Genomic DNA, 10,838 nt, shown 5'->3' on the forward strand with positions numbered 1-10,838 from the left:
TGTATAGCGCAGAGTAAAATTGTTTGAATTGATCATTGATCTCTGTATGTATAACTGTGGTAGCACCAGACAGGGTCCTTATTTGTGGGATTAAACGTGAGGCCTCAGATTTACAGATCTGATGTGCAAGTAGTTTACTGGCATTGTCGCCTTGCTCATACACTCTGTATCGACCTCATAAGAGTAATTGTTCAGCTTGTCTGGTAGAGTGCTCGTCAAATTCAGATCGGAGTAGCTGGCATTCTTTATATAGATCAGAGGAAGGATTTGTGGCATACTTCTCATCCAATGTAGCTATGGCTTCGCTCAGGTCTCGAAGCCGCTGAGAGCGAGCTTTGTTTTTATTGGTTGTATAAGAAATAATTTGTCAACGTAGGTATGCTTTGAAGGACTCCAATATGGAAGAGCAGGACATACCTGCAGTTGAATTTATTTCTAGGAATAAGGTGATTTCAGAAGAAATGAAATTGACAAACTCCTTATCTGAGAGTAAAATGGAGTTAAGACGCCATTGATAACACAGAGGAGGTTTCTGGGGAAACTCTAGTTCAAGCACTAATGGTGAATGGTCAGAAATAACAATACTCTCAAAAGTACAGGCAGACGTTTTTTTTGTCCCAAAAAAAGTAATCAATGCGGGAGTATGTTTGATGAACATGAGAAAAGAAAGGAATACTGTCTAGGGAACGGCAGGCCTCACACATAGCATATTTCTGAAGAAAAGATTGAATAAGTAGGGCACATTTAGATGGGCCTGTAGTTCTTTGTGAGGACTTGTCAAGAACTGGGGATATTGTACCGTTGAAATCCCCCCCCCCAAAATCAACGAATGGGAATCTACATTGGGTATAGCAGATAAAAAGGTAGAAGTGAAACATGTGTCATCCCAATTGGGGGCATAAACACTAGCCAAAACAAGAGGGGTAGAAAAGTTTAACAGTTACTATGACGTACTGTCCCTTAGGATCAGCAATAGCCTCAGAAGCTACAAAGGGAGAGGATTTATCAACCAAAATGGCAGCACCTTTTGATTTACTATGAAAGTCTGAGTGACACAGTTGACCAACCCAGTCCCTGTGAATCTTAAAGTGCACACCAGTCCTCAAGAAAGCCTCTTGCTAAATTTGCATTCAAACCCTTTAAAATATGTCAGCAGCCTCTTGTTAGCCCATTTGATGTTCCATGAAATGTACTTGATGGTATTATTTCGGCCACCCTGAGCACTCCCGTTATACAACCCTGTCATTAGAGCATAGAGTGGAAAAGCAATGAATAGCCAAAAACCCCAGGATAACTTGCCTCAGAGTAATAATGTACGGTGTAAGATACTTGGGAAATGTACAGGAAAAAAACAAAAAAGACAGAATGACAACATTAGAACTGAACAATTCGAACTCCTTCCTCCCCCCACCCCAGACAATACCTCCCCAAACGAGGTACAAACATGTTTTCTTCACACAGTATGTGTGTGAGAGTGCGGTGTTAAACCCAAACCCACAGTCCCGCCATTTAAAGTAGCGTTCTGCGTTAGTGAATCAAGCAGCAAAAAAACAGAAAAAAATGTAAAAGTGAATCCCATGTGCAAACCAAATTTGAAAAGCACCAGATGTATAAAATTATATTCCCAGTCTTATAACAGGTATTGAGAGAGAAAATAAATAAAATGTACTAAGGCTCTCAGCCAAAAACCTCTCATTTGAAGTAAGCAAATCTTGGTGAAACAACCCCAGAAAAAATATATATAGTTGGACGATGTGACAATGTACAGCCAAGACCACAAAACTACGTCTGTGCAACATTGAACGTTTGATGGGTATAAATTATGTTCAAAGCCTTCAACATTGAAATAAAGACCCCCAAAAACATGTAGCCTCAGAACATTTACTGTTTACTGGGTCGAGACAAACGGATGTGGTAAACAAATAACCAAAAGTCAATGAGACAATATGTAAACATACTGAATAGGTCATTGAGACAGCATAGAAACAAAGGAATTACGTAAAACTGAAAAATAAAAATGACTGAATGCTTTTAAGGCAAGCACACTAGATGATCAAAACATTCGATCACATCAAATAAGCGTGAATAGTAGCTCACCTGGGTTCGCCAACTCCCGAACTTTACAGAAATAGTACAGTTATAACTAAACATAGTTATACCACAGGTGGGCTACTACTTACGTACTATCCACAGTTAGCAAGCAACAGTTGCTGATCTATGAGCAAGTTCAAGACTTCTTGATGTGGAGTTGAATAGTCTCCTCCGGAGAATCAAAGGTGTAGTCTTTTCCATCATGAGAAAGCCATAGATGGGCCGAGAATCGCATTCTGTACTTCACAGCTGGATGGTCCCGTGGTAGTAGTTTGGTCTGCCCGAAAGCTGCGCGCTTCCTCGACACAGTGGGGGAGTAGTCCTGGTAGATAGAGAAACTCTGTCCTTGGCATATTAAGATGGCGCCGAAGAGGATGGCTGACGTTTTACATGCTCCTGACCAATTGTGATATTTTGTTAGTTATTTTGCATTGTTTGTAACTTATTTTTTAACTTATTTTGCATCTAATGTTTTTATTTGTATTTATTTATTTCACCTTTATTTATTGAGAACAGGTTCTCAGTTACAACTGCGACCTGGCCAAGATAAAGCAAAGCAGTTCGACACATACAACAACACAGAGTTACACATGGAATAAACAAACATACAGTCAATAATACAGTAGAAAAAGTATATTTACAGTGTGTGCAAATGAGGTAAGATAATGTTGCTGTCTCTTATGACCAAAAAGAACTTCTGGACATCAGAACACTGATTACTCACCACGAACTGGAATAAGCTTTTTCCTTTAACGAGTCCAACGAGAAGGATATACTGCTCTCCCGGAAACAGGCCCAAATCCCCGTCATTCACATGAAGAAAAGACAAAGGAAAAGAGGACGGAGATCGAGCTGCCTTCTGAGAATCCGTAGGCTAGCGAGTAAACTCCCACTGCCATCCGTTCTACTTGCTAACATGCTGTCATTGGAAAATCTAATTTATGACCTACGATTATCCTACCAACGGGGCATTAAGAACTGTAATATCTTATGTTTCACTGAGTCGTGGCTGAACGACGACACGGATAATATAGAGCTGGTGGGATTTTCCATGCACCGGCAGAACAGAGATGCTACGTCTGGTAAGACGAGGGGTGGGGGTGTGTGTCTTTTTGTCAATAACAGCTGGTGCGTGATGTCTAATATTAAAGAAGTCTCAAGGTATTGCTTGCTTGAGGTAGAGTACCTTATGATAAGCGGTAAACCACACAATTTACCAAGAGAGTTCTCAACTATATTATTCGTAGCCGTCTATTTACCACCACTGGCACTAAGACCGCACTCAATCAAATCTATAAGGCCATAAGCAAACAAGAAAATGCTCACCCAGAAGCGGCACTCCTAGTGGCCGGCGACTTTAATGCAGGCAAACTTAAATCCGTTTTACCAAATTTTTACCAGCATGTCACATGTGCAACCAGAAGAAAAAAAACTCTAGACCACCTTTACTCTACACACAGAGATGCATACAAAGCTCTCCCCCGCCCTCCATTTGGCAAATCTGACCATAATTCTATCCTCCTGATTCCTGCTTACAAGCAAAAACTAAAGCAGGAAGTACCTGTGACTCGCTCAATACGGAAGTGGTCAGACGACGCAGATGCTACGCTACAGGACTGTTTTGCAAGCACAGACTGGAATATGTTCCGGGATTCATCCAATGGCACTGAGGAGTATACCACCTCAGTCATCGGCTTCATCAATAAGTGCCTCGACAACGTCGTCCCCACAGTGACCGTACGTACATATCCCAACCAGAAGCCATGGATTACAGGCAATATCCGCATTGAGCTAAAGGCTAGAGCTGCCGCTTTCAAGGAGCGGGACACTAATCTGGACACTTATAAGAAATCCCGCTATGCCCTCAGACGAACCATCAAACAAGCAAAGTGTCAATACAGAATTAAGATTGAATCCTACTACACCGGCTCTGACGCTCGTCGGATGTGGTAGGGCTTAAACTATTACGGACTACAAAGGGAAACCCAGACGCGAGCTGCCCAGTGACGTGAACCTACCAGACGAGCTAAATGCCTTTTATGCTCGCTTCGAGGCAAGTAAAACTGAATCATGCACGATAGCACCAGCTGTTCTGGATGACTGTGTGATAACGCTATCCGATGTGAGCAAAACCTTTAAACAGGTCAACATTCACAAAGCCGCGGGGCCAGATGGATTACCAGGACGTGTACTGATCACCGACAACGATGAGACAGCCTATAGGGAGGAGGTCAGAGAACTGGCAGTGTGGTGCCAGGACAACCTCTCCCTCAATGTGAGCAAGACAAAGGAGCTGATCGTGGACTACAGAAAAAGGCGGGCTGAACAGGCCGCCATTAACATCAACGGGGCTGTAGTGGAGCAGGTCGAGAGTTTCAAGTTCCTTGGTGTCCACATCACCAATGAACTATCATGTTCCAAACACACCAAGACAGTTGTGAAGAGGGCACGACAAAACCTTTTCCCCCTCAGGAGGCTGAAGAGATTTGGCATGGATGCCCAGATCCTCAAAAAGTTCTACAGCTGCACCATCGAGAGCATCCTGACCGGTTGCATCACCGCCTGGTATGGCAACTGCTCGGCATCTGACCGTAAGGCGCTACAGAAAGTAGTGCGTATGGCCCAGTACATCACTGGGGCCAAGCTTCCTGCCATCCAGGACATATATAATAGGCGGTGTTAGAGGAAAGCCCAAAAAATTGTCAGAGACTCCAGTCATCCAAGTAATAGACTGTTTTCTCTGCTACTGCACGGCAAGCGGTACCGGAGCGCCAAGTCTAGGACCAAAAGGCTCCTTAACAGCTTCTACTCCCAAGCCACAAGACTGCTGAACAATTAATCAAATGGCCACCGGACTATTTAATATTTACATTGACCCCTCCCCCCATTTGTTTTGTACACTGCTGCTACTCGCTGTTTATTATCTATGCATAGTCACTTCACCCCTACCTACATGTACAAATGACCTCAACTAACCTGTACCCTCGCACACTGACTTGGTACCGGTACCCCCTGTATATAACCTTGTTTTTGTTATGTTATTGTGTTGCTTTTTATTATTTTTAACTTTAGTTTATTTGGTAAATATTTTCTTAACTCTTCTTGAACTGCACTGTTGGTTAAGGGCTTGTAAGTAAGCATTTCACGGTAAGGTCTACACTTGTTATATTCGGAGCATGTGACAAATAGTTTGATTTGATAGGTCAGAGTGGTATTGCAGGCTCGTCTGAGAATCTCCATCTTCTCATGGAAAAAGTGCACTCGAAAAATGATGTCACAGGGCCTCTCACCGTCCCGGAGCTTTGGGCGCAGTGACCGGTGGGCACGATCAATCAGGGGTTTCTCATCCATGGCGAGAACATCCTTCAGCAGCCTGGAGATGAAATCTGTGGTGCGAGGCATTTCCGCTGACTCTGGGACCGATACCAGTCTCATGTTATTGCGGAGTGAAAATTCTTCAAAGTTCACACAGCTCTCCTGTACCTTTTTCAGATCTGCAGCCAGGCGTTTCACGTCAGCCTCCAGGGAGGTAGTCAGGTTGGAGACACTGGTAGCAGAGGTCTCCAGTGCTGCAATCATCATGGTGTGCAACTCTGTTGTTTTGAGTGACAGCTGGCACCGTCTCATTTCGCAGGATAGTTAAAATTGCTTTTAAAGTATCAGAAACCTCTTGTATTCGGACCTCAATCGTAGCAACTACCTCCGTTTTCCTTTCAACTATCTCAGAGCGTGGTAGCTTGATGGCCTCGAGAATTTTCATTTCAGCGCCACCAGGCAAAGCCGCACCCCTGGGTAAAGTGCGAGTCTCTAGGCCCTCAGACTCAGGAGGTTATAAAAATGTGTCTTGTAGGCCAGGTTTTCTCAAAGTCGTGTTTTTGGCCTTATGTTTCGTCGACATGCAGACAGTTGAAAGCACAGTAGTCTTGGGTATTACAGAAAGGGATCACCAAAGTAATATTTGAAAATAAAAATGGTTTTGCTGTAAAATTCACATAAACTTTAAGAATAATGCGGGAGCAAATGGAAAACATGTCAGTCGCACATTGCGCCGGTTTTCAAACTTTTTGACCCTTGACCCCCATCAAGGAGTGGTTCAAAGCTTGCGACCCCTGCAGCATACACATGCACACCGGGCGAACACGCATGCACAATCCCCTCACAAATGTAGCCTGTCATTACAGCCATAAACGGTGATGCATTTTCAAAACATAAGATACAGAAATAAACCGCTTTTTACACATGCATTTTAAAGTCAGTCATTCATGTTAGCAGTAATTAAAAACTAGGGATATCACGTCACATCGTTACTTCTCTGGAGTCAAGAGCAAGCAGGATCATATGGCCTACCTGTATGCAGCAGAGGTTGCAGGATTGGATGGAAAGCATGATCTATCTGTAGGCTTTTTCTTCCTCACAAATATTGTAATTAATTCGGCAGAATATATCTTCACCCCATATGTATTGAAGGTAGTGCGATGTTACAGCTGTCTTTAGACATACAGTACATTCGGAAAGTATTCAGACCCCTTGAATTTTCCACATTTTGTTACAGCCTTACTCTAAAATGTATTATATTTTTTATTAATCTACACACAATACCCCATAATGACAAAAACACAGTTTTTGATTTTTTTTGCAAATGTATAAAAAATAAAATGATATCACAGTTATGTAAGTGTTCAGACCCTTTACTCAGTACTTTGTTGAAGCACCTTTGGCAGCGATTACAGTCTCAAGTCTTCTTGGGTATGACGCTACAAGTTTGGCACACTTTTATTTTGGGAGCTTCTCCCATTGTTCTCTGCAGATCCTCTCAAGCTCTGTCAAGTTGGGGAGCGTCGTTGCACAGCTATTTTCAGTTCTCTCCAGAGATGTTTGATCGGGTTCAAGTCCGGGCTCTGGCAGGGCCACTCAAGGACATTCAGAAACTTGTCCCAAAGCCAATCCTGAGTTTTAGAAGTGCTTAGGGTCGTTGTCCTGTTGGAAGGTTAACCTTCGTCCCAGTCTGAGGTCCGGCGCGCCCTGGAGCAGGTTTTCATCAAGGATCTCTCTGTACTTTGCTCCGTTTATCTTTCCCTTGATCCTGACTAGTCTCCCAGTCCCTGCCACTGAAAAACATCCCCAGAGCATGATGCTGCCACCACCATGCTTCACAGTAGGGATGGTGCCAGGTTTCCTCCAGACGTGACGCTTGGCATTCAGGCCAAAAGGTTCAAAATCTTGGTTTCATCAGACCAGATAATCATGTTTCTCATGGTCTGAGAGTCCTTTAGGTGCCTTTTGGCAAACTTCATGCGGGCCCTCATGTGCCTTTTACTGAGAAGTGTCTTCCGTCTGGTCATTCTACCATAAAGGCCGGATAGGTGGAGTGCTGCAGAGATTGTTGTCTTTCTAGAAGGTTCTCCCATCTCCACAGAGGAACTCTGTCAGAGTGACCATCGGGTTCTTGGCACATCCCTGACCCCCCCCCCGATCGCTCAGTTGGCCGGACGACCAGCTTTAGGAAGAGTCTTGGTGGTTCCAAACTTATTCCATTTAATAATGATGGAGGCCATTGTGTTCTTGGGGACCTTCAATGCTGCAGACATTTTTTGGTACCCTTCCCCAGATCTGTGCCTTGACACAATCCAGTCTCGGAGCTCTACGGACAATTCCTTCATGATTACCTCCCCTACATCTGTCACTCCCCTTGGTTCTTTCTTCAGGCATTACTGACTCTGTTTCTGTTCCTGTGTCTCATGTCTTTACGCTACTCATGTTTCTTGTTTTGTTCCATGTTTCATTTATTTATTAAATTCACTCCCTGTAATTGCTTCCCGATTACGTTACAAGAATAAATTCAACCACACCTTTGTTTTATCACAAAGCCAGATAGCAACCTCTGTACAGTGAAGTCCAGAAAGCATATTGCATGTACAGTAAGAGACATGACCTACAGCATGGTCAAGCAAGTTAATGTTTCGGACCACTTAACGACAGAGTTACCGCAAGTTGCAAAGGAAACAGGAGCTGCCTCCACTATCCCAGCACCATTTCAACTTCAACATTTCAACATCATCAAATCAACTCTGCTTAGTCTAATACAGTGACAAACGGACTATCACTCTGTCATACAGTACACATTTTGATTTGTTGTTGTCCTAAACCCTATTTGCACAGGACTAGTATTACTATAGTATTACTAACGTCGGTTATGTGCTGTAATTACTACTCCAGTATGTCAGTTTTTCCAGTGGATGATTCGGAAGGGATTAGTTTTTCCAAACTGCCCCTGTAATCATTTTTTTCCCTCATTCAAACTTGAATGTCATGAAGGAAGCCTGGAGGCTCTTCTGGGCGTGAAGATATTTCACATCTAGGAATATCCTGATATTGGCCTAATGGCCTTCAGTTCGAAGAAAGTCAAAGTCAAAGTAATAATGCATATCAATAGCCTAAAAACCATGACCTGTAACCTATGCAGACATTTAATTACAAGATGTATTTGGCAATTTATCAATTCATTGGTACAAAAAAAAAAAGTTGAGTTCAGGTCATTTTTATTTTCTATCAAATCGAGTCTCAAGTCATCAAATTTGAGTCCAAGTCGTGACACCTGTTAATCTTATTTCAGTCTTTGGGAGCTAGCTAGCTATATGTTCATCTTCATCAGACAGTAGCTCGCGTTTTCAATAGAGGCTGCATTTACGTTGTAGATATAAGCAGGCCATTGGCTGCATACATCACGAGGGGTATGTACGGGAGTTCTGATTGGTTCCAAGTTTAACATTTCGGCAAATTTGCCTGAGAAGACAGTGTTTAAATATACTTTTTATGAGAAAATGTGCTAGAATTGTAGGTTTCAACAAATTTTTGTCATCATAAGAATGTTTTACTGTCAAATACAAAAGAAATCTGCTCCTCCTCCCTCGACAGGGAAAGATCAACCACTATTTTCGGCTTCTGCCCATCAACTACTAATAGGACAAGGTTGTGTATTTGCAGCCATTTCAGCAGGTTTCCGGAGTCGAGTCGACTCCTAAAACATCTCGCTTTGCCTCTTCTTCTACTACTGTACTTGAGTGTCACGGCCCACCTACATTAACTTCCGGTAATACAAAATTGTGAAAAATGTAAATTACCCTGCTGCCAACAATTATCCCTCACAACAACAAAAAACAAACACCACCCCATTCCACTATTTAACCCTATCTAATCCTACTCCTCTTCTGGGAGGACAGAACACTACCACACAACACCCCCTGGAAATCGTCTGCAGTAAAACCTGTCAATCCCAAGCACTTCTCTGCAGCAGCCACCACAACCTATTTTCTGGGATTGTTATTTAAAAATAAAAAAATATTTAACCTTTATTTAACCAGGTAGGCAAGTTGAGAACAAGTTCTCATTTACAATTGCGACCTGACCAAGCTAAAGCAAAGCAGTTCGACACATACAACAACACATGGAGTAAAACAAACATACAGTCAATAATACAGTAGAAAAATAAGTCTATATACAATGTGAGCAAGTGAGGTGAGATAAGGGAGGTGAAGGCAAAAAAAAGGCCATGGTGGCGAAGTAAATACAATATAGCAAGTAAAACACTGGAATGGTAGATTTGCAGTGGAAGAATGTGCAAAGTAGAGATAGAAATAATGGGGTGCAAAGGAGCAAAATAAATAAATTAATAAATACAGTAGGGAAAGAGGTAGTTGTTTGGGCTAAATTATAGATGGGCTATGTACAGGTGCAGTAATCTGTGAGCTGCTCTGACAGCTGGTGCTTAAAGCTAGTGAGGGAGATAAGTGTTTCCAGTTTCAGAGATTTTTGTAGTTCGTTCCAGTCATTGGCAGCAGAGAACTGGAAGGAGAGGCGGCCAAAGGAAGAATTGGTTTTGGGGGTGACCAGAGAGATATACCTGCTGGAGCGCGTGCTACAGGTGGGTGCTGCTATGGTCACCAGCGAGCTGAGATAAGGGGGGACTTTACCTAGCAGGGTCTTGTAGCTGACCTGGAGCCAGTGGGTTTGGCGACGAGTATGAAGCGAGGGCCAGCCAACGAGAGCGTATAGGTCGCAGTGGTGGGTAGTATATGGGGCTTTGGTGACAAAACGGATGGCACTGTGATAGACTGCATCCAATTTATTGAGTAGGGTATTGGAGGCTATTTTGTAAATGACATCACCGAAGTTGAGGATTGGTAGGATGGTCAGTTTTACAAGGGTATGTTTGGCAGCATGAGTGAAGGATGCTTTGTTGTGGAATAGGAAGCCAATTCTAGATTTAACTTTGGATTGGAGATGTTTGATGTGAGTCTGGAAGGAGAGTTTACAGTCTAACCAGACACCTAGGTATTTGTAGTTGTCCACATATCTAGTCAGAGCCGTCCAGAGTAGTGATGTTGGACAGGCGGACAGGTGCAGGCAGCGATCGGTTGAAGAGCATGCATTTAGTTTTACTTGTATTTAAGAGCAATTGGAGGCCACGGAAGGAGAGTTGTATGGCATTGAAGCTCGCCTGGAGGGTTGTTAACACAGTGTCCAAAGAAGGGCCAGAAGTATACAGAATGGTGTCGATTTACATTTCATTTCTGCAGTACAGTTAATAAGAAACACACCTTACTGAAGCACATTATTCCCATCCCTCTCTATTGGTCTCTACGTACTCACAGGAATCCTCTCAGGATCCCTCACCCTGTACCCATCTTCCTCCTCTACCACTCTCTTCACTGCTTAAGCATACGACATTTTCTGTACTACTGTTACCC

The sequence above is a fragment of the Salvelinus alpinus genome, chromosome 11, assembly GCF_045679555.1.
Source record: "Salvelinus alpinus chromosome 11, SLU_Salpinus.1, whole genome shotgun sequence".
In the NCBI taxonomy this organism is placed as follows: Eukaryota; Metazoa; Chordata; class Actinopteri; order Salmoniformes; family Salmonidae; genus Salvelinus; species Salvelinus alpinus.